General features: G+C 45.0%; 1 protein-coding gene across 1 annotated transcript in view; it reads left to right on the top strand.

The window, feature by feature from the left end:
- Window positions 1-24,460, top strand: part of SESTD1 (SEC14 and spectrin domain containing 1) — a 166,682-nt gene that overhangs the window by 42,192 nt on the left and 100,030 nt on the right. The gene's annotated exons all lie outside the window — the stretch shown is intronic.

Genomic DNA, 24,460 nt, shown 5'->3' with positions numbered 1-24,460 from the left:
CGGCTGGCGCTGCATTATCAAACTTTATTTCTGAGTAAATAAGAAAAACTACATTTGTGTAGCGGTCCTTAAGGAAGGGAGGAATGTGTGTATGTGGTCTATGGAGACTTGGTGCTCAAGCAAAAGTATACAAACGTGCCATGAAATGTGCTGTCCTACTCCTGAACTTTTGGGTGTTGGTTCAGTTGGCCTCTGAATGTCTCCAAATGTGACAGTGATTTGTGAGTCATCCTGAGACGTATAATACTATAGTAATGTTCTGCTGATGAACCGGTGTTACAGTAATCCCCGCGCAGCTTACCAAACTGTTACATATAGAAGAGATTGGATAGAAATGTTAAAGGGGTTTTCCGTTTTCAGATTACTTCCATTATTATGGAATCGTGTGCAGTGTGGCACTTGGAGCCACGTTTGTACAGTGTCAAGCGGCTAGCTGCGATAGCGGCGGGTCTAGCGTGGAGCCGGTCGCAATGCGCAGTGTCAAGTGGGGAGCCACGCGTCACGGTGCATGTGCGGCTCCCCGATTAACACTGCACAAGCGTGACCGGCTCCATGCTACACACTGCGCAAGTGCGGCTGCCCACTTGACGCTGCACAAGCACGGCCGCCCACTTGACACTGCACAAGCACGGCCGCCCACTTGACACTGCACAAGCACGGCCGCCCACTTGACACTGCACAAGCACGGCCGCCCACTTGACACTGCACAAGCACGGCCGCCCACTTGACACTGCACAAGCACGGCCGCCCACTTGACACTGCACAAGCGTGTTCACTAAGAACACACTGGGAATAGTTTAGATGCCTGAAATGACATGATAGGTTCCCTTTAATCAGTGTGTGATTGGTTATCTGCGGTATAAGGAACTGCTGAACATTGATCTATCTGATACAGCTACGCCATTGTGCTTGTGGCTATGTATGGTGCTACTGCTTAAACCAATTTAAGGGCTGTCCCCCCTTACGGAAAGGAAAATGGGCACCCTGATGGTTAGTACCTAGTAGCGCCCCCTTTTGAAAGTATCACAGCTTGTAAATGCTTTTGTAGTCAGACGAGAGTCTTTCAAATTTTTCCAGTTCTGTGAGATTCCTGGGTTGTCTTGCATCCTCTGCTATTTTGAGATCTTGTGCAGATTTTCAATGATGTTTAGATCAGGGGACTGTGAGGACCATTGTAAAACCTTCAGCTTGTGCCTTTTCAGGTCACCTATTGTGGATTTTGATGTGTGTTTAGAATCATTATCCATTTGTAGAAGCCATCCTCTTTTCAACCTCAGCCTTTTTACGGATGGTGTTTTGTTTGCATCAAGAATTTGTTGCAATTTCATTGAATCCATTCTTCCCTCTATCCGTGAAGTGTTCCCCATACCATTGGCTTCAACACCACCCCAATGCATGATTGATCCACCTCTATGCTTAAAGGTTGACGAGATGTTATTTTCCTGAAATTCTGTGCCCTTCATTTTAACCTCATTGTTTCCAAAATGCATCAGGCTTGTTTAGATGTTCTTTTGCATACTTCTGATGTTGAATTTTATGGTGAGGACGCAGGAGAGGTTTTCTTCTGATGACTTTTCCATGAAGGCCATATTTGTGTAGGTGTCTCTGAACAGTAGAACAATGTACCACAACTCCAGACTCTGCTAAATCTTTCTGAAGGTCTTTTGCAGTCAAGTGGGGGTTCTGATCTGCCTCCTATTAGTAGCTCTCCACTGAAGTTTTGCTTGGCCTTCCTGATCTTATCTTGACCTCCACTGTTCCTGACAACTACCATTACTTACTTGCATGTCAAACTGAGGAAAGGGTAACTTGAAAATGCTTTCCTGTCTTCTTATATCCTTCTCCTGCTTTGCCGGCCTCCACTAACGTTGATAGTGAAGAAGCCATAACCCCAACAGGTCAATTAAGGTCTGAAACCTTGGTCAAAGTTGTCTGAGCACACACATCTCCAAGGGAGCCCAAACTTTTGTATCAACCCGTTTCCCTTTTTGCAATTTTTAAAACTGTTTGTCAGCACATATGAAAGCAGGTGAGGATTTGTCCGTAGGAGACTAAACACTTAGTTCTCTATGGAAGGAACAAACCTCAAACCATTTACAAGTTGTAGGCGTATAACCTGGTAATGTCTGCGGTAGGATGCAGCTCACTGCAGGCTTTTATGCTGCGTCTCAGGTGGTTCTGCTAATGAAATACGGAGGCTTCTGCAGAGGAGAATAGCAGATTGTTGATGAAGTGGCAGAGGTGTTTTTTTTTTTTTTACACTAGACGCAGCATAATTAACAATCCAGCCAAGTACTGCTACAAAAGCCCCCGGCAGATTGTCTCTGCTGAGTTGCTTCAAATCAATTTGATTACAACTAACACTGTCAATCCGGGTAAAAGGGTCGTCCTCTTTTCAAAAATGTAAGGCCATATGCTGCGATGGTTGCCAAATAGAGCACAAACAAATTGAGTACGACTTGCTCTCCACCTCTGTTGTTTGGCTGCAGCGGTGACCATACGTTGACAGCGCTGCAGCCAATCATTGAGCTCAGCAGTTTTGCCCTTATAGACAGTAGGAGCCCCTGAGCTCAGTGATTTGCTGCAGCGGTATCAATGCTTCAGCCCGAGACCGATGCAGTGGCAAAGAGCAGGAGCAGGACTCGTGCAAGGTATGTAGTAATCAGTTTGTTTGCATTTTAATGAAAAAGCATATGGCATAATGTTTTCTAAAAGAGGAAAATCTGTTTAAAAAATGTCAATATATCACAGTACAAAGTAAGTATCCTGGTGCTGCGCGAGTGTACAGGAGATGTGCCACATTGTGCTATCCTTGTTAAGAGCATCTTGTAAAGGAGTGAGGAGACGTTGATTTTTAAATGTGGAACTTATCACAGCTGATTAAAGGGGATCTGTTACCACATTTCACTGGGCCAAATCTTCCAGTGTGAGAAAGGTCCCGTGTTTTACAGATGCATAAATCAAACTTACAGAAGCGCTCCTCCTAGCAAAGTTTTTCTCCTCTTAATATATTGCAGTCATCATATTATACACCACTGTGTTCTTACAATTGCTCATTTTGCCTTTCTGCCCAGCTATTTTTTCTCTTTTCCATTAGGTCTATGACATCACATGGTTAACCCCTTAACCCCTTCATGACCTTGGGATTTTTCATTTTTCCATGTTCGTTTTTCACTCCCCTCCTTTCCAGAGCCATAACTTTTTTATTTTTCCGTCAATTTGGCCATGTGAGGGCTTATTTTTTGCGGGACGAGTCGTACTTTTGAACGACATCATTGGTTTTAGCATGTTGTGTCCTAGAAAACGGGAAGAAAATTCCAAGTGCAGTGAAATTGCAAAAAAAAGTGCAGTCCCACACTGGTTTTTTGTTTGGCTTTTTTGCTAGGTTCACTAAATGCTAAAACTGACCTACCATTATGATTCTCCAGGTCATTACGAGTTCATAGACATCTAACATGACTAGGTTATTTTTTAACTAAGTGGTGAAAAAAAATTCCAAACTTTGCTAAAAAAAAAAAATGTGCGCGATTTTTTGATACTCATAGCGTCTCCATTTTTCATGATCTGGGGTCAGTTGAGGGCTTATTTTTTGCGTGCCGAGCTGGCGTTTTTAAGGATAGCATTTTGGTGCAGATACGTTCTTTTGATCAGCCGTTATTGTTGCGGCGACCAAAAAAACGTAATTCTGGCGTTTTGAATTTTTTTCTCCTATGCTGTTTAGCGATCAGGTTAATGCTTTTTTTTTATTGATAGATCGGGCGATTCTGAATGCGGCGATACCAAATATGTGTAGATTTGATTTTTTTATTTTTTTATTGATTTATTTCAATTGGGGCGAAAGGGGGCTGATTTAAACTTTTATATATATATTTTTTTTTTTACTTTTTTTTTTACTTTTGCCATGCTTCAATAGCCTCAATGGGAGGCTAGAAACAGGCACAGCACGATCGGCTCTGCTACATAGCAGCGATCTGCTGTTCGCTGCTATGTAGCAGAAAATCAGGTGTGCTGTGAGCGCCGACCACAGGGTGGCGCTCACAGCTGCCGGGGATCTGTAACCATAGAGGTCTCTAGGACCTCTATGGTTACAATACTGAAGCATTGCCGACCTCCGATCATGTGACGGGGGTCGGCGATGCCGTCATTTCCGGCTGCCCGGCCGGATGCGGTAGTTAAATGCCGCTGTCTGCGTTTCACAGCGGCATTTAACTAGTTAATAGGTGCGGGCAGATCGCGATTCTGCCCGCGCCTATTGCGGGCACATGTCAGCTGTTCAAAACAGCTGACATGTCCTGGCTTTGATGCGGTCTGGCCGCCGGAGCCCACATCAAAGAGGGGCTTCTGACCTCGGACGTACTATCCCTTCCGAGGTCAGAAAGGGGTTAAAGACCGCTGATACACCTTTTAATGGCAACAGTTAAGGGTACTTATTCCTCAGTGCCGTTTTTTAACGGCGCTGAAAAATCAGGGTATAGCGCCCACCAGCGTCTGAAAATCTCTGGGGTCTCAGATATTGGGGGTAGCCGAGACCCTGGAGAACATGATCAGGGATGGTTTTTATGGTGCCCTGTCACGTGATGGCCGTTATACAGAGAAGAGAGAAATGAGATCCCCTTGACTCCCCCGGCCCTCCGTGTCCTCTTTTTTTGAAAAAAGAAAAAGGTGCATGCGCAGTGCGCCCACTGAGGTCTGCCGGCTTGTACCGGCAACAATAGTGAATTTTTCCTATTGGTTGCTTTTAGAACCTCACAGTGATCAAAATAAAAAAAAATTGTAAATCAAGTCCCCCTTTGTCACCCTCTTAGTTAGATAAAGATTATAACATAAAAAAGTTGTACCTTTTTCCCCCCATTCTTTGCAGTTAGGGTTGTGTAAGGCTATGTGCACACGTTCAGGAATTCATGCAGAAAATTCCTGTGAAAAACCGGACATTTTCTGCATGAAATCCGCAAGAAAACCGCATGCGTTTTTTGCCGCGTTTTTGCCGCGGTTTTGACGCGGTTTTTTCCGGACACTTCCCAATGCATTTTGGAGTGGGAAATCCGCAGAAAAACCGCAAAAAGACAGAGCATGTCCGGATTTTGTTCCTGATGCGTTTTTTTTTGCGGAAAAAAACGCATCATGTGCACAAAACATGCGGAATTCATTCTAAATGATGGGATGCTTATTATTATTATAGCGTTTTTATCGGGAAAAACCGCGAAAAAACCGGAACGTGTGAACACAGCCTAAGGGTTGGACTTAGATTTGAGGTTTTTTCAAAAGTAAAAAAAAAAATGATGATATGATGGTTCGTGTTGAACGCAAGTGCTCACTACTCTAGTTTGTATTGGGGGCTCGGGTATGCACGGATATCGCAGATCCCTGCATGTTTTTTTGGGTGGGGGAGTCTTAGCCGCAAAACATGCGGGGCAGGGATTTGAGCATGTCACTCGACCACCCGCGACATTCGGTGCATAGTCGGGCACCCAATGCAAACTGGAGTAGCATGCACATGGGCTCAACACTAATGACGACCTATTCAATATGACGATCTAATATTACCAAATTCTGTGTCGTACCTGTGGGTTCAAAATGCTCACTGTACCCCATTATAAAATCCTTGAGGTGTGTGGTTTCCAAAATGGGGTCACTTGTGGGGGGGTTTCCACTGTTTAGGCACATCAGGGGTCTCCAAAAGCAACATGGCGTGCTCCTTCCCTTCCGAGCCCTGCTACATGCTCAAACACTGGATTTTCCCCACATATGGGTTATCAGCGTACTCAGGAGAAATTACACAACACATTTTGATTTTTTCCTATTACCCTTGTTAAGAGTAAAAAAAAGTTTGGGTCTAAAGTAAATTTTTTGTGAAAAAAGTTAAATGTTCATTTTTTCTTTTCACCTAGCTTCAGTTCTCGTGAGGCAACGGAAGGGTTAAGAAACTTCCTGAATTTGGTTTTGAGTAGCACATGGAGTGCCGTTTTCAGAGTGGTGTCACTTTTGGGTATTTTCTGTCACATAGGCCCCCCAAAGTCCATTCAAATGTCAGGTGGTCCTTAAAAAATGGTTTTGTAAATTTTGTTGTAAAAATTGAGAAATCGTTGGTCACCTTCTAACCCTTATAACTTCCTAACAAAAAAAAAATGTTTCCAAAATTGTTCTGATGTAAAGTAGACATGTGGGTAATGTTGTTTATTACCGTAACTATTTTGTGTGACACATCTCTGATTTAAGGGCACAAAAATTAAAAGTTTGAAAGTTGGTGAACATTTTTCAAAAATAATCTCGTCATATTGAAGACTTTTTACCACTGTCGTGAAGTACACTATGTCACAAAAAAGCAATCTCAGAATCCGTAGGATCCGTTGAAGTGTTCCAGAGTTTTAGCCACATAAAGTGACAGTGGTCAGAATTGTAATATTGGGCTGGGTCATTAAGATCAAAATTGGCTCAGTGACTAAGGGGTTAAAAACCGACTAGCCGAATCCTTCTATTCTTTTCCCTGCATGAGTCATAAGTCACTGCATGGGGAGGAGGGAGCAGCTGGGTCAGGAGGTGAAGGGGGATGGTAAATGCAGGTACAAGGGACTTCCTTTTTCTGCAGAGAAAATAGAAGAATTAGCTGGGTAGAAAGTCAAAATGAGCAATTGTACTTACACAGTGCTGTATAATATGATGGCTGCAATATAGAAAGAGGATAAAAACTTTGATGTGAGGAGGAGCGCTTCTTTTAAGATGAGCATTTTTTGAGTTCGGGCAGGAAAACTTTCAAATGGGGATATGTAGCCATTTTGCCATATTTCCAAGAAAGTACACAAGCCTCATCAAGAAAAATTTAACATTACAATGTGAAAAAACTTAAGGGGTTACTTGTGGTAATTAAATCTCCATGAAGGAAAGATTCAAGTTGAATATCATCACTGACATAAATTGTGTAATTCGTTGGGAACAAATTGATTTATCAACGATCAAGGGAAACCAAAATCGTCAACTAGCTGAGGGCTGGATTTTACATCTACTTGAAAATCTTGTTTAACCCCTTCCCGACCTGTGACACAGCGTATGCGTCATGAAAGTCGGTGCCAATCCGACCTGTGACGCATATGCTGTGTCACAGAAAGATCGCGTCCCTGCAGATCGGGTGAAAGGGTTAACTCCCATTTCACCCGATCTGCAGGGACAGGGGGAGTGGTAGTTTAGCCCAGGGGGGGTGGCTTCACCCCCCCGTGGCTACGATCGCTCTGATTGGCTGTTGAAAGTGAAACTGCCAATCAGAGCGATTTGTAATATTTCACCTAAAAAACTGGTGAAATATTACAATCCAGCCATGGCCGATGCTGCAATATCATCGGCCATGGCTGGAAATACTAATGTGCCCCCACCCCACCCCACCGATCGCCCCCCCAGCCCCCCGATCTGTGCAGCGCTCCCCTCCGTCCTGTGCTCCGCACCCCCGTCCTCCTGTCCGCTCCCCCCGTGCTCCAGTCAACCCCCCCGCACTCCGATCACCCCCCCGCACAGCGATCCCCCCCCCGTGCTCCGATCACCCCCCCCTGCACAGCGATCCCCCACCCCGTGCTCCAATCCACCCGCACTCACACTGATCCTCATCCGTGCTCCGACGCCCCCCACCCCGTGCTCAGACGCCTCCCCCCCCCCCCCCCGTGCTCCGACGCCCCCCCGTGCCCTGATCTCCCCCCCCCCCCCCTTATACTTACCGAGCCTGCCGGTGTCCGTCTTCTTTCCTGGGCGCCGCCATCTTCCAAAATGGCGGGCGCATATGCAATGCGCCCGCCGAATCTGCCGGCCGGCAGATTCGTTCCAGAGTGAATTTTGATCACTGAGATATAACCTATCTCAGTGATCAAAATAAAAAAATAGTAAATGACCCCCCCCCTTTGTCACCCCCATAGGTAGGGACAATAAAAAAAATAAAGAATTTTTTTTTTTTTCACTAATGTTGGAGTTAGAACTAGGGGTAGGGTTAGGGGTAGGGGTAGGGTTAGGGTTAGGGCTAGGGTTAGGGGTAGGGCTAGGGTTAGGGGTAGGGTTAGGGGTAGGGTTAGGGTTCGGGATATGCACACGTATTCTGGTCCTCTGCGGATTTTTCCGCAGAGGATTTGATAAATCCGCAGTGCTAAACCACTGTGGATTTACCGCGGTTTTTCTGCGCATTTCACTGCGGTTTTACAACTGCGATTTTCTATTGGAGCAGTTGTAAAACCGCTGCGGAATCCGCAGAAAGAAGTGACATGCTGCAGAATGTAAACCGCTGCGTTTCCGTGCTGTTTTTCCGCAGCATGTGTACAGCGATTTTTGTTTCCCATAGGTTTACATTGAACTGTAAACTCATGGGAAACTGCTGCGGATCCGCAGGGTTTTCCGCAGCGTGTGCACATACCTTTAGAATCAGGCTATGTGCACACGGTGCGGATTTGGCTGCGGATCCGCAGCAGAGTTCCATCAGGTTTACAGTACCATGTAAACATATGGAAAACCAAATCCGCTGTGCCCATGGTGCGGAAAATACCGCGCGGAAACGCTGTGTTGTATTTTCCGCAGCATGTCAATTCTTTGTGCGGATTCCGCAGCGTTTTACACCTGTTCCTCAATAGGAATCCACAGGTGAAATCCGCACAAAAAACACTGGCAATCCGCGGTAAATCCGCAGGTAAAACGCAGTGCCTTTTACCCGCGCATTTTTCAAAAATGGTGCTGAAAAATCTCATACGAATCCGCAACGTTGGCACATAGCCTTAGGGTTGGGTTGGAATTAGGGTTGTGGTTAGGGGTGTGTTGGGGTTAGGGTTGTGATTAGGGTTACGGCTACAGTTGGGATAAGATTTAGGGGTGTGTTGGAGTTAGAATTGAGGGGTTTCCACTGTTTAGGCACATCAGGGGGTCTCCAAACGCAACATGGCGCCACCATTGATTCCAGCCAATCTTGTATTCAAAAAGTCAAATGGTGCTCCCTCACTTCCGAGCCCCGACGTGTGCCCAAACAGTGGTTTACCCCCACATATGGGGTACCAGCATACTCAGGACAAACTGCGCAACAATTACTGGGGTCCAATTTCTCCTGTTACCCTTGAGAAAATAAAAAATTGCTTGCTAAAACATAATTTTTGAGGAAAGAAAAATGATTTTTTATTTTCACGGCTCTGCGTTGTAAACGTCTGTGAAGCACTTGGGGGTTCAAAGTGCTCAGCACATATCTAGATAAGTTCCTTGGGGGGTCTAGTTTCCAAAATGGGGTCACTTGTGGGGAGTTTCTACTGTTTAGGCACACCAGGGGCTCTGCAAACGCAACGTGACGTCCGCAGACAATTCCATCAAAGTCTGCATTTCAAAAGTCACTACTTCCCTTCTGAGCCCCGACGTGCGCCCAAACAGTGGTTTACCCCCACACATGGGGTATCGGCGTACTCAGGAGAAACTGGACAACAACTTTTGGGCTCCAATTTCTCCTGTAACCCTTGGGAAAATAAAAAATTCTGGGCTAAAAAATTATTTTTGAGGAGAGAAAACGTATTTATTATTTTCACGGCTCTGTGTTATGAACTTCTGTGAAGCACTTGGGGGTTGAAAGTGCTCACCACATATCTAGATAATTTCATTTCGGGGTCTAGTTTCCGAAATGGGGTGACTTGTGGGGGGTTTCTACTGTTTAGTCACATCAGGGGCTCTGCAAACGCAACGTGACGCCCGTAGAGCATTCCATCAAAGTCTGTATTTCAAAACGTCACTACTTCACTTCCGAGCCCCGGCAAGTGCCCAAATAGTAGTTTACCCCCACATGTGGGGTATCAGCATACTCAGGAGAAACTGGACAACAAATATTGGGGTCAAATTTCTCCTGTTACCCTTGGGAAAATTAAAAAATTCTGGGCTAAAAAATTATTTTTGAGGAAAGAAAACGTATTTATTATTTTCACTGCTCTGTGTTATGAACTTCTGTGAAGCACTTGGGGGTTCAAAGTGCTCACCTCACATCTAGATAAGTTCCTTTCGGGGTCTAGTTTCCAAAATGGGGTCACTTGTGGGGGGTTTCTACTGTTTAGCCACATCAGGGGCTCTGCAAACGCAACGTGACGCCCGCAGAGCATTCCATCAAAGTCTGCATTTCAAAACGTCACTACTTCACTTCCGAGCCCCAGCATGTGCCTAAACAGTGGTTTACCCCCACATATGGGGTATCAGCGTACTCAGGAGAAACTGGACAACAACTTTTGGGGTCAAATTTCTCCTGTTACCCTTGGGAAAATAAAAAATTGCGGGCTAAAAAATCATTTTTGAGAAAAGAAATTTTTTATTTTATTTTCATGGCTCTGCGTTATAAACTTCTGTGAAGCACGTGAGGGTTCAAAGTGCTCACCACACATCTAGATTAGTTCCTTTGGGGGTCTAGTATCCAAAATGGGGTCATTTGTGGGGGATCTCCAATGTTTAGGCACATAGGGGCTCTCCAAACGCGACATGGTGTCCGCTAATGATTGGAGCTAAATTTCCATTTAAAAAGCCAAATGGCGTGCCTTCCCTTCTGAGCCCTGCCATGCGCCCAAACAGTGGTTTACCCCCACATATGGGGTATCTGCGTACTCAGGACAAACTGGACAACAACATTTGTGGTCCAATTTCTCCTATTACCATTGGCAAAATAGGAAATTCCAGGCTAAAAAATCATTTTTGAGAAAAGAAAAATTATTTTTTATTTTCATGGCTCTGCATTATAAACTTCTGTGAAGCACCTGGGGGTTCAAAGTGCTCAGTATGCATCTAGATAAGTTCCTTGGGGGGTCTAGTTTCCAAAATGGGGTCACTTGTGGGGGAGCTTCAATGCATAGGCACATAGGGGCTCTCCAAATGCGACATGGTGTCCGCTAACAATTGGAGCTAATTTTCCATTCAAAAAGTTAAAAGGCGCGCCTTCCCTTCCGAGCACTGCCGTGTGCCCAAACAGTGGTTTACCCCCACATATGAGGTATCAGCGTACTCGGGAGAAATTGCTCAACAAATTTTAGGATCCATTTTATCCTATTGCCCATGTGAAAATAAAAAAATTAAGGCGAAAAGAAATTTTTTGTGAAAAAAAAGTACTTTTTCATTTTTACGGATCAATTTGTGAAGCACCTGAGGGTTTAAAGTGCTCACTAGGCATCTAGATAAGTTCCTTGGGGGGTCCAGTTTCCAAAATGGGGTCACTTGTGGGGGAGCTCCAATGTTTAGGCACACAGGGTCTCTCCAAACGCGACATGGTGTCCGCTAACGATGGAGATAATTTTTCATTCAAAAAGTCAAATGGCGCTCCTTCCCCTCCGAGCCTTACCATGTGCCCAAACAGTGGTTTACCCCCACATGTGAGGTATAGGTGTACTCAGGAGAAATTGGCCAACAAATTTTAGGATCCATTTTATCCTGTTGTCCATCTGAAAATGAAAAAATTGAGGCGAAAATAATTTTTTTGTGAAAAAAAAGTACTTTTTCATTTTTACAGATCAATTTGTGAAGCACCTGGGGGTTTAAAGGGCTCACTATGCATCTAGATAAGTTCCTTGGGGCGTCTAGTTTCCAAAATGGGGTCACTTGTGGGGGAGCTCCAATTTTTAGGCACACAGGGGCTCTCCAAACGTGACATGGTGTCCGCTAAAGAGTGCAGCCAATTTTTCATTTAAAAAGTCAAATGGCGCTCCTTCCCTTCCAAGCCCTGCCGTGCGCCCAAACAGTGGTTTACCCCCACATATGAGGTATCAGCGTACTCAGGACAAATTGGACAACAACTTTCGTTGTTCAGTTTCTCCTTTTACCATTGGGAAAATAAAAAAATTGTTGCTGAAAAATCATTTTTGTGACTAAAAAGTTAAATGTTCATTTTTCCTTCCATGTTGCTTCTGCTGCTGTGAAGCACCTGAAGGGTTAATAAACTTCTTGAATGTGGTTTTGTGCACCTTGAGGGGTGCAGTTTTTAGAATGGTGTCACTTTTGGGTATTTTCAGCCATATAGACCCCTCAAACTGACTTCAAATGTGAGGTGGTCCCTAAAAAAAAATGGTTTTGTAAATTTCGTTGTAAAAATGAGAAATCGCTGGTCAAATTTTAACCCTTATAACTTCCTAGCAAAAAAAAATTTTGTTTCCAAAATTGTGCTGATGTAAAGTAGACGTGTGGGAAATGTTATTTATTAACTATTTTGTGTCGCCAAATTTCCGTTTTTATCACAATTAAACACAGAATTTATTGACCTAAATTTACCACTAACATGAAGCCCAATATGTCACGAAAAAACAATCTCAGAACCGCTAGGATCCATTGAAGCGTTCCTGAGTTATTACCTCATAAAGGGACACTGGTCAGAATTGCAAAAAACGGCCAGGTCATTAAGGTCAAAATAGGCTGGGTCATGAAGGGGTTAAAGCTGAAATATCAAGCAGATCCAATATGCCTGGATTTCATCTCAGCAAGTCATAATGTGACTCGGTGGTGTGTCCGCCACCAGGTTCCTATGAGCACTTCTATCAAGGCATGCTCCAGCTGAGATGACACAAGATGTCCCGGGGAACCTCCCAATCTGGATCATGACATCAGTGAGTCATTGGGCACTCTGTGGCGTTACTTTGCAGCATTGGATGCACTTTACATAATGTTCCAGAGGTTCTCAGTTGGATTCAGGTCTGGAGAATGTGAGGGTCAGTCACTGGCATCAATGTCATTGTTATCCAGAAACCAGGAGGAAATCTGGGTCCACTGCACGAGCATAAGATCCGACAGTGGCTTTGAAGGTTTCATCCAGGTACCTAAAGGCAGACAGGGTAACATTGACTATCACATGGACGTTTGTGCCACCATCCAAGAACGTTCCTCACATAACCCACCGCCAACCTAGTCATGCTGGATGATGTTGCAGACAGTATAAAGTTCACCACGGTGCCTCCAGACTTTTTCCCATCTGTCACATGCTCATTGTGAACCTGCTTTCATCTCTGAAGGGAACGGGCTGCCAGTGGTGGATCTGTAAATGTATTCTCTTGTGATTGCACGTTGAGCTGCATGGTGCTGAGTTGTGAGCGCTGGTCCCACCGTGGAACTTGTGGCCCTCATACCTCCGTCATGGTGTCTGCATACAAGTAGCGTGCCAGACGTAATGTTTTAGGGCTCAGGCATTGCTCCGCCTTGTCCTCCTCGAACAAAGGAGCAGATACTGGTACTGTTGCTGGGTAATTGTACTTCTACGGCCCTGTCCAGCTCCCGTCGCATAACACTCTTGAGATTGTGCTGAGAGACACCGCAAACCACCTTACGATAGTACGTATGAAAGTGTCATCCTGGAAGAGCTAGACTGCCTGTGTAACATGAAAGGGGTGCAGGTACCTTCCCATCCTTCCAGTAGTGACAAACCCTAGTAAAACTAGAGGAAAATTGGTCAACAAGGCTAAGGAGAGGGTAAATGTTCTTTTTCGGGGGTTGTCTTGCTGCTCCTCTCCACTTCTGTTGCCATTTTCATTTGCACCAAAGCAGTTGACATTCATTCACAATCAATGCCTATCAATGGATATTCGGGTCCTGAGACCCCACCCAGCACCTGCCCAGCGGTGTATGTGCGGAAAAAGCAAGTCTATGTACAAAGTACACTGGTTGGTGCTAACATATTGCCAGAACCACTAAGCTATACCATCCATGTTCAATCAGCAGTATTCCCATCATTGTGACCACTAGGAAAACATTGCAGTGCTACTGGGACAATATGGTCGACCCTATGGTCGATCCAGTGGCTGATCATGCAGTCTGTGGAGAAAGCTGACCGAAGACGAAGTGGTCAGTGGTGCAGAAGACCAAGTGGTCAGTGTTTTCCCCGTCACCCACTACTATTTCCGCTAGATAATCCTTGATTGTAGTGTTCTGTCTGTTGTACAGAGCCCGCCATTAGACCGTAATATAATTTAGCTGTGTTCCCAGCTTACAGACACGTTTTTATGCTTTTTTTCCAGTGGAAATATGGACTGTAGGCAAAGGAATGATCAGATGGGAGGTTAATGGGACAACTCTGGAGAGACGTAAGGAATCCCCCCTTATGGGAATATTAGTGGTCACGGTCATACAAACCTCTCAGTAGGTAAATTGCTTTGAATCAGAGTCAAAATATTTATTACAATGATTCTATAAATGAGTGGAACATTTTCCATTTCATTCATTTAATGCTATTGACGTCCAACTACTCGTCCTGAAATTAGTGAAATAGCCCCCCCCCCCAACTTCACCAATCTACATCCGTTATTGGATTTAGTAGTATGTTACTATATAACACTGATTTCTTTCCACATTATGAGAAATAGGACAGATGGAAATATTTAGCAATGGAGTCAAAAGGCTGGAAATATTGGAAAAAAAAACAGCTCGATTCCCAGGCTATGTTTTGCTGAATAGTAATTCATGGAATATTTGCTGTAAGCGTTTTTTAAATATATTCATGCCATGTAATTTGCACATAAATGGGATGTCCCTGCGGCCAATCTACCGGTGTTCTTTGGTTGATAAAACAGGTCGCTGTGTATAAGGTTCACAATTCAATGCTATGGGAGCGGTTGTAGTAGAAAGTATTGGGGCAGTTTTCTTTGCATTTTCTCTAGCTTTGGCAATATTCCATGTCTTCTATGCTTTAGGATTCTTCCTTCTGGATGAAGGCACAACTATGGGTTAAACAGGTTGTTCAAGATAGGATAGGTGATCAATGTAAGGCTTTGTTCACATGTTTGCGTATTTGCTGTGTTTTGGCTGCATTTTTGTTGTCTTTTGTGCTTGCTGATAAAGTTTAGTGCCCCCAAAAAATCACGATGCAACTTCCTTAAGGTTTTTGCACCAAAAACGCAGCAAAACCTCATACCTGAATTTTTTGCTGCTTTTTTGCTCTTGCTCGTTGCATTCTATGGGTGAAAAACACATTGAAAGAAGGGACATGTTGCAGTCTGCAAAAACTTAGCAGTTTTCCAAATCGGTCAGGAAATCAAAACCAAAGTGTGTGCATGAGATTTCTGAAATCTCGTAGGCTTTGCTGGTACTGTAAAACCAGCAGCTTAAAATTTGCATAAAAAAACGCAACATGTGAACACGTCCTAAATTGTCAGGCATCCGAGACTTGGCACCTGCACCGATCAGCTGAAAACCGCCCCAGGCGTGATCGGACATACCGTAAGTAGTGTAGGGAGTGGAACACCGCTGCTTAGGGCAGCACGTGGCAACGGGGACCATCTCCAATTCAAGTGCCATGCCCAGAGTATTTTGCATTTTGAAAAAACTTCTGAACCCCCTTAAGACAGGGCTGTGGCGTCGGAGTTGGTGTCATGGAAATTGGGGAGTCAGTGTTTGGCTTACCGACTCCACAGACCTGCCAAAAAACACCCCCCAAAATTATAGGTAGTGCATCTGATACTTTGCGATTTTTAGTTACCCTTTTCCCTGCTCCATGACCTACCGTATATCTCTCATGGAGCAGTCAAGTGCTTGCTGTGGCCTGTAAGAAGCGACAGGAGCTGGCTCCAATTGCTGCTGTTTAACCTGTTAAATGCTGCAGTCTAGCACACCTTTACTCCAGGCTGGTGTGCAAATCGCCAGCGTTGACGAATCGGGACCCATGTATGGTACCAGCGTTATGGGATCTTTACATTTGACCACCTTTTCCTGCTCTGACTTCCCCAGGGGGTCAGATGCGCTATGCAGATATCTGAAATGACCATCTGCATGTGCTTTTGTTGCTCCTCGGCTCCATGTGACAGGTAATGCTCGTTATTAAGTGTAGTATGCATTCTTTTACGTAATTCCATTCCGACAATAAATGCTGCTTTGTGTTTAGCCGGAAGGTCTAATCCTCGGAGGATTGTGAATCAACAGCTTGTGATTCCGATTCTGGAGAGGTCTTGACGTTGCTGGTTAACTTGAGAGCCTGTTAAATGGAAGCTCATTGCCCTCGTTCTAATTAATTGCAGATTTTTACCGTTGAAGGTAAAGCTAATTTTAGCGCTTTCATCAAAAGGTAGGCCGGCTTCATCCCTTATCCAAACAGATTGCCGGAGATATTTTAAATTAAATCATGTCTCTCGATGAGTCAAATGAATTAACTCGGGCACGGTATAATCAGTCCTATGCAAAATTGCTCTTGATTTTCTATAATGTGATGCACAGACTTTGTCAAGATTGCGTCACGGTACTTGACAGCAGCCACCATCTTTGACCGATTCTTTATGCTGCAGAAAGGAGCAAAGACAAGTTCTAATGAACTGGAAAATTCCTTTTTTTCCCAGTAGGTTCTCTACATTACCATATTTAACTTTTTGTAAATATTTCACGGTAGATAATAAAACGTGTGTTATTGGTTATTACACTAAATTAGATGGCATGTACTTAAAGGGAATATGTCAGCAGGATTTTGCTATGTAATTCAAGAACAGCATGATGAGGGGGCAGAGAGCCTGATTCCAGTGATGTATCACTTACTGGGCTGCTTACTGCAGTTTTGATAGAATAACTGTTTTATCTACTGTAGATGTAGCAGTGGTCCTAATGCTGAGCTGTGTATAACCCCGCCCACAGCACTGATTGGCAACTTCCTCTGTACATTGTCAGCAAGCTGCCAATCATTGGTGGGGGCGGAGTTACAAAGATTAGCCTGACTAACTGGCATGTGACACCTAGTCCTCTAGTGATAATCTCCTGCTGATAAAACACTGATTGTATTGAAACTATAGCATACAGCCTAGTAACTGACACATGGATGGAATCTATTAGCTCTCTTGTTCTGTTATGCTGCTCCCGGATTAAATAGAAAAAACCTGCTGGACAATTTCATGTAATAAACTTCTTGGCCATTATTTCCAGAAATGTACACAATTTGTTATTCAGGGACTTGAGCTGTTCTCAAATCGTGCAATTAGAGATGTTATTGCAAGGATTACCTTTATCACCTATCCACAGGATTGCAGTATGTCTTACCACTGCGATTATGAGAACACGAGTCCCATAGTCCCAAGTGAATGAAGTGGTAGTGTGCCTGAATGAATACCACTCCATCTACTTCCATGGGTTTATTGCAGTGGTATTGCTCATGTATGACCACCGCTCCCATAGGCAGTAAATAGAACTTTGGTCATGCATGTGCATATCCAAACCATTTATGGGGGCAGGGGAGGTATAGGACTGTCTTTTTCATGATTGATGGTCCTACCATTTGGACCCCCACTGATCCAGAGAATGTGGGAATCCTTTGCGGTGAGAGGTCGTTCTGCGAATAATACGGCACTCTGCACTGGATTTGTTGGGAACTCCCCACTGGGATCCAGACAGATTCTGAGAACATGTCTCTCGTTACTAGAGCTGTACTGCGCATGTATGAGTGCACTCCCGTAGACGGGTCATAAAGGCTCACATTGGTCCATTCACAAGGTAGCCATTGTTCTCGAGATTGGTGAGATCTCCTCCGATCATTCACTTATCGCCTATCCAGAGTAGGTTGTTTGTGGGATTGTCCCTTTAAAGTCTTTTTAGTCTATAAACCTCAATGTGATATCAGGTTATTATACACATTTATTAGTGGATTATCTTCCACTCTGCAATCTAGAATCTTGGCACTTCCACATACTCTACTACTAAACCAGTCTCGAGCCATTGTTGGTCTAGACCAGTGCTGCTGCCTATTCAGTGTCCATATTGGTGGGGAGGTCCCATATGTTGGTGAGGTCCCATATGTTGGGGAGGTCCCTTATGTCGAGGAGGTCCCTTATGTCGAGGAGGTCCCTTATGTCGAGGAGGTCCCTTATGTCGAGGAGGTCCCTTATGTCGGGGAGGTCTCTTATGTCGGGGAGGTCCCTTATGTCGGGGAGGTCGCTTATGTTTCACTTAGATGGGAAGACCCTTTTAAGATACGGTACTTACCGTACCATCTTAATTTCCATTCGCATTGGCTAGCTGGCGACTGGAATTAGTTTTTACTTGATTAATAGGAGTCACCTGGTTCTTTAAAAAAATAAAATAAAAAAATAACAGATTATCAGTGGTATCCGATAAATATGATCTAATCAAAGCAATCCACAAGCAAAAGAATACAATTATTGTTGCCAATAGCCCAGTAGCGTTGCTACCAGGGGGGCAGAGGGTGCGGTCGCCCCGGGCCCGGAGCTCAGAGGGGGCCCACCTGGAGCTACGCTACCCTTAACTATATTAGCCTGCTGTGCACGCCAATATAGTTGAGCTCTGCGGTAGAGCAGGGACAGAATCTCCCTGCACTGCCGCGGTCTGTTCTGTAGAGAAGCATGTGTCCGGGGACGCTGGGTGCCGGCACTGTACCTGCTGCCTCCAGCAGAGCATGCTGCAGACACACACACATTGCCGGCTGTGTGGTGTCTGCTGAAGAGACTTCAGGACGCTGCTTCTTCCCTCCCTGAGCCCTGCATATACAGGAGATAGGACCTAGGAGCTCAGGCTGCAGGGGCTGGAGGTGACTGCACTGTGCAGTGAGAAGGAGGCAGGACAAGGTTCCCCTCCTGACAAGTCCCTGAGGTTTCTTGCATCCATTTTGCTCTGTCTCTGTCAGTCTCTCTCAGTCTCACTCTCTGTCTCACTCTATCTCTCTCACTCTCTGTCTTGCTCTCTCTGTCTGTCACTCTGTCTCTCTCACTGTCTCGCTCTCTCTGTCTCGCCCTCTCTGTCTCGCCCTCTCTGTCTCGCCCTCTCTGTCTCGCCCTCTCTGTCTCGCCCTCTCTGTCTCGCCCTCTCTGTCTCGCCCTCTCTGTCTCGCGCTCTCTGTCTCGCTCTCTCTGTCTCGCTCTCTCTGTCTCGCTCTCTCTGTCTCTCTAAATGTCTCTCCGGGTCAGTCGCTCGCTCGCTCTCTGTCTCGCTCGCTCTCTGTCTCGCTCACTCAGTCTCTCTCTGTGTCTCTGTCAGTCTTTGTCACTCCCTGGCAGTCTCTCTCTGGCTCAGTCTTTGTCTCGCTCTGTTTGTCTCTGTCTTAGTCTCTCTCTCAGTCTCGCTCTTTCTCTGTCTCGCGCTCTCTGTCTCACTCTCAGTCTCTGTCAGTCTCTCTGTCTCTTCAGTCTCTGTCTCTTTGTCTGTCTCAGTCTCTGTCTGTCTCTCTCAGTCAAGGTCTCGCTCTGTCTCGCTCTCTGTCTCGCTCTCTGTGTCTTTCTCTCTGTCTCTGTCACTCTCTGGCAGTCTCTCTCTGTGTCTCTCAGTCTCTGTCTCACTCTCTCTGTTTGTCTCAGTCTCGGTCTCTCTGTCTTGCTCTCTCTGTCTTGTTCTCTCTGTCTCGCTCTCTCTGTCTCGATCTCAGTTTCTGAGTCAGTCTCTCTTTCTCGCTCTCTCTGTCTCTCTGTCAGTCTCTCTCTGTCTCTCTGTCTCAGTCTCTCTGTCTCTCAGTCTCTCTCTGTCTCTCTCTCAGCATCTCTCTCTCTATCTCTTGTAATGTGGTCCTGTAGCCGGGGTCAGGGTCCTATCAGTCCAGTGTGTCTCATCTCATATCGGTAAATACAAGGTAACAAACATGAAAATGCCATTTATATAAACAATAAAAATCCCCAGGGTTACCTGGATTTATTCAGGGACCTATTCTCATATGGTGGACTCTATATGCATTTACTGATTGTTTTTATCTGCAATTTGCAGCCCACAGAAAGGGACAGAGACCAGAATCCAAGGGAGATACAACGTGGGGGCTAATGCGGGGGCCATTATACATTTTCAATTACATCAGGATCATCTGCTGAGGTTCCCCCTATACCCATGATTAAAGTGTGCCACCATAGTTGTAATCAAGGTTTAGGGGCCCACTCAGATGGTTCGCTCCCCCTGAGCTGAACCCTTAGCTACGCCTCTGCACTAGCCATTAAGATATCCATTTAGGACAATAGACCGCTGTTGGTGACTATAATAACAATGACCAATTTTGTAAATTATTAATTTCAAAAGTCCTTTAGCCAAATGTAGTTTAAAAAAAAAAAAAATTTATCACGACCAGCGGAGCCGTCTATAAACTGAGTATTGATGCACAGTATAATTGCATGGTGTACAATAGCGGCGTGGAGTTGTCAGCCCATCTGTGGCCATCGAAATCACTGATTGGCATCCAAGCGTTCTCGTTGCTTTATTTTCTGAACTTCGCACCATCACAAAGGAATGAGAGCTGGCAGCGCCAGCAGTGTGACTGCGCCCTTGCCAAGGCTGGATGCCATATTTCTTTCCACGCTGGTTCACTTGCACCTGCAATTCGTTTTATGAGGATTTTTATTCTATTCGTCGGGCCAGAGTTTGCAGGGTTTATTCATATGCCTTTCAGGAAGAAGTCATACTGTGTCCCAGCCTTCGAAACGGTTGCGGACTGAATCTGTTCCCTGACTTTGCTCTGGTCATAAAGCGGCTCTCATTAAAGATGCAGGTTAATTGCATAGCACCAAGCTTGTGACAGCCAATTCCCAGCTTCTCTTTTTATTACTAGATTGCTTAGGTCGGGAGAAGCTAGACCATCAGTCTCACGACCACAGGGTACGGGAATGTAGAGTGTCCTGCAAGTAGCCAAAAACGTAGCAACATTCACTATGTGACAGTCTAAAGTGAAGATAATGGAAAGCTTGTGTGGTCCTGATTTTAAAGTTTTGGTTTTCTGTTGTGTTCTTTGTAATGGCGAAACACCAAAAATATAAGCCTTACTGAGTCTATCTATATTACACAATCTGAAGTGTCTGATCCCTCCAAAGTCAGTAAATTAATTGTTGCGCTTCACCGAGGATCCAGATACAAAATATCCAGGAACAACCTCTTCTATCTGTGCAGAATTGACGTTTAATACTAACCAGTTTCGGGACTTAGCACCACACCTTCGTGCTTGGATTAAACACACCATTTCTTTCTGTTCAGGAGAAAAGCAAGCAATCGAACAAAGTGCAGTCAACTCCCAACTGATGTAAAGGCTCTGTAATGATGTTTATTCATACTTAACTTGTCCTGCTTTATGATACTGAAGGGAAGGAATCCTAGTAGTGTTGGAGCCATTGTTATTTTAAGGGATCCTAGGTAAGAGATACGAAAAGAGAAGAAAAATAACTTTCATTATACAAACCTGTGGGGCGGTCCGGTCCGATGGGTGTCGCTGGTCTTCCTCTGGCGGCTTCCTTCTGCTTGCGATGCCACCTGCCTGCTTGCTTCGTGTGGATGACGCGTCTCCTCTGCACCGCACTCCTGTGCAGGCGTTCTTCTCTGCCCTGTCGAGGGCAGTGCAAAGTACTGAAGTGCGCATGTGCCGGGAAAGGTCAAAGAGGCCTGCACAGGAGCGCGGTGCCGAGGAGACTGTGCGAATGAGGAAGGGACGCGTCATCCACAGGAAGAAAGCAGGAGGACAGGGATCGTAAGAAGATGGGAGGCGCCGGACCAAGAACATCGACGCCCAACGGACTGGACCGCTCCATAGGTGAGTATAATAAAAGTTATTTTTCTTCTCTCACAGGTCGGGTTGGGGGCAGATATACAGCATTATAGAATGTTGTATGTATATCAGCCCTGAAAGTGATATCTCCTATCAGCCAAACCTGGTGACATGTTCACTTTAAATCATGATTGTGATCCAGAAGAAGCCGGACTAAAGGCGAAACTTGGGTCAGATGAAGGAAGTCTTGTGTTAAAAAGATTTAAAGAGAACCTGTCGCCCCCAAAATCAAAGGTGAGCTAAGCCCACTGGCATCCGGGGCTTATCTACAGCATTCTGGAATGCTGTAGATAAACCCCTAATGTATCCTGAAAGATGAGAAAAAGAGGTTTGATTATACTCACCCAGGGGCCGTCCGATCCGAGGGGCGTCGTGGTCCGGTCCAGGGCCTCCCATCTTCATAGGATGACGTCCTCTTCTGATGCCGGGGGGGATTAGCTCACCTTCGATTTTGGGGGCGACAGGTTCCCTTTAAATTGTGACATCTTATTGCTGTGTATGAGTATAAATAAGCACCATCTCGGAGTCTTTTAACCAGTTGGGAGTTGATTGCAGTATGTCCACTCGCTTGTCTATTATATAAAAAGAGGTGCTTTCTTAACCCTATAGAAACCACATAATGTAAATGTATTATCTATGGCCCCAGCCGGTGTATGGAATGGGCTCAGGAACGAAGCCCGCACCATAGCAGGCAGATTCCCCATGTGTAACACAGCCAGCGTCTGCCTGTAACAGCAGCACCTGGAGTTGGCTCTACCCGCTGCTGTTAGTTTAAATGCCGCTGTTAGTTTATGACGGCGCCAATTAAATAGTGGAGTCGCTGGTGTTTTATATATCCAGCAACACTAATAAAAGAGCCTTCCCATCAGAGATTACAGCTGATTATTGGGGTCTTAAAACAGCAGACCCTGTAAGCAGCATCTTTTTTGGGAGATCTTATACAGGGGTTAATTTAATGTTAATGGCTCTGTCCAAACTATTAAAATAGTTACAAAACGTTGTGATGTAAAATGTCAATCCTTTGCCGCCACTTTCCCGGTTACCTTCCCCACAATCTGTATTCACCTAACTCCAGAGACCTATTGACATGATCATGTGACTGATCTAGGAGGTGCTGTCAGTATTATCGGCTGAGTAAGCTGTGAGATAAGGGGGTCAGACTATGTGGCCTTTGGGGGGCTGGACCATTGGCGGATATTGTGTGCACTGCAGAATGCCACACCCCTTACTCTATTAGTCTTTGGAATTTTGAAGCGTAATTGTCATTTCAGGAGCACTTGTAACAGAATGTCTGTGTATCCTCTAGCTCCTCCCTTTTCCATAGAATCTCCTGAGCACCAACTGTCACCAACTGGGCGCTACCCCCGACGCGCGTTTCGCTGCCGTTGTGCCCCTTGAGAAAGCAGCACAACGGCAGCGAAACGCGCGTCGGGGGTAGCGGCCAATCCAGGGGGCATTTTCATGTGGTAAGATCAATGGTCTATGTGGGGTCCCAGGAGAGAGATTTCTACAGTTATTATCGTTGTTAGATCCATATGGTTCCCTGGGACACACTTCATCTCCACCCTTGTTTGCGGTAGGATGTGTCTCCCTTTGTTGCATTCATGACCTTCCCACATGCACACAGCCACAATGGCTATACTTGCAGGACATGGGGTGTGTAGGTTGTTTTGCCATTAGGGGGTATTTTTCTCCGCTCCTGGGGGTTGCTTAGGAGATTTAGGATCTTATTTGTGTCATATTTGAGTATGGTTACATTTGGTCCACACTTTATATATATATACATGTATGTACCTCTGGTATTTTTCATTGGTGTTTTTTAATTGTGTGTTAATCTTTTTACTAGTTTTCTAATAAATATGTATCTTTTCCTAAAAACTCCCGTTGTCCTCCTATATGCATATTGTTATATGGGGAGTAGCATGTGAAGTGAGCCGAGATACGTTCTCTGGCCACTGTTCTACTATGAGTCTGGGTTTATTTGGTGTGATAGACTTTTATCAGCAGCAACTGTCATCTCCTGTCTCCGTTTACCTGTAAATAATTTTAAAATGATCAGTCCACAAGGGGAAGGAAGCGGGTGTGTCACAATAGAACTGGCGAGTAAACTGGGACCAGGGGCACCTTTCCTGTCCCTAACACTAGGGGGCGCCCTAACTCGCCCTATTCCCTGGGATACCTCAAATGGCAAGGATGCCTGGGCCTCCACCCTTGCCCTGTTTCCTAGCTGTAGCCCTGCGATAATCCCTTTCCCCCACCCGGGGAAGACAGGCGCTACAGTGTACCGCAGTACACAAACCCGACAAACAGAGGAAGCAAGACAAGGGTAAAAGAAAACTACGCTCACCCAAAATATACTCTCACAAATAACAGAGGTATTCACCAGGGTGTATAGGAAGGAGGGATGAAAATAAGGCAGGTAAGGATGAGGAATTTCCAAGCGAACAAACCAAGCAACAGTCGCGCAATAAACTCCTCCAGCACTCCAGACACCAGCTTCTCTTTCTCCAGGTATATCTAGCAAGTGCTAACTCCGACAAGGACCTGCCCAGCAGGCCTAGCTTTTATAGGAAAGAGGAGCGATTAACAGAGCACAGCTGAGTGCATGGATTTCCACATCGCCGATCAACCCCTGTCCGCTGAAAGAAAGCAAACACATTTAATACACCAGAGAAGTGCTTCTTCTCAGGGGTGAAGCATGAGCCATCAGACGCTGCAGTCTTCTGGCTCTGCTCTGACGCGGTAACCCCGTGACAGGATGCCTCTGATAAGATCTAAAGAATAGTTACTTATTTTTGTGTATTGATTTCTGAAATTAAATTTAAAACAAAGCATCAACTAAGAATATATTAACATGTGAAAAACAATCGTAATTCATTAGATAACCTCTTTAAGAATTTGAGTTTTGTTTCATGCTCGTAAAATAAGGCGGACAGAAGAATACAATGTCCATATTCCTATTATGATTCCTTTTGTTGTCTTTGCATATCATTATCGCTTTTATGCACTTACTAATGTTTCAGC

The sequence above is a fragment of the Ranitomeya imitator genome, chromosome 7, assembly GCF_032444005.1.
Source record: "Ranitomeya imitator isolate aRanImi1 chromosome 7, aRanImi1.pri, whole genome shotgun sequence".
Classification (NCBI taxonomy): domain Eukaryota; kingdom Metazoa; phylum Chordata; class Amphibia; order Anura; family Dendrobatidae; genus Ranitomeya; species Ranitomeya imitator.
This window is presented reverse-complemented; position numbering and strand designations above follow the sequence as displayed.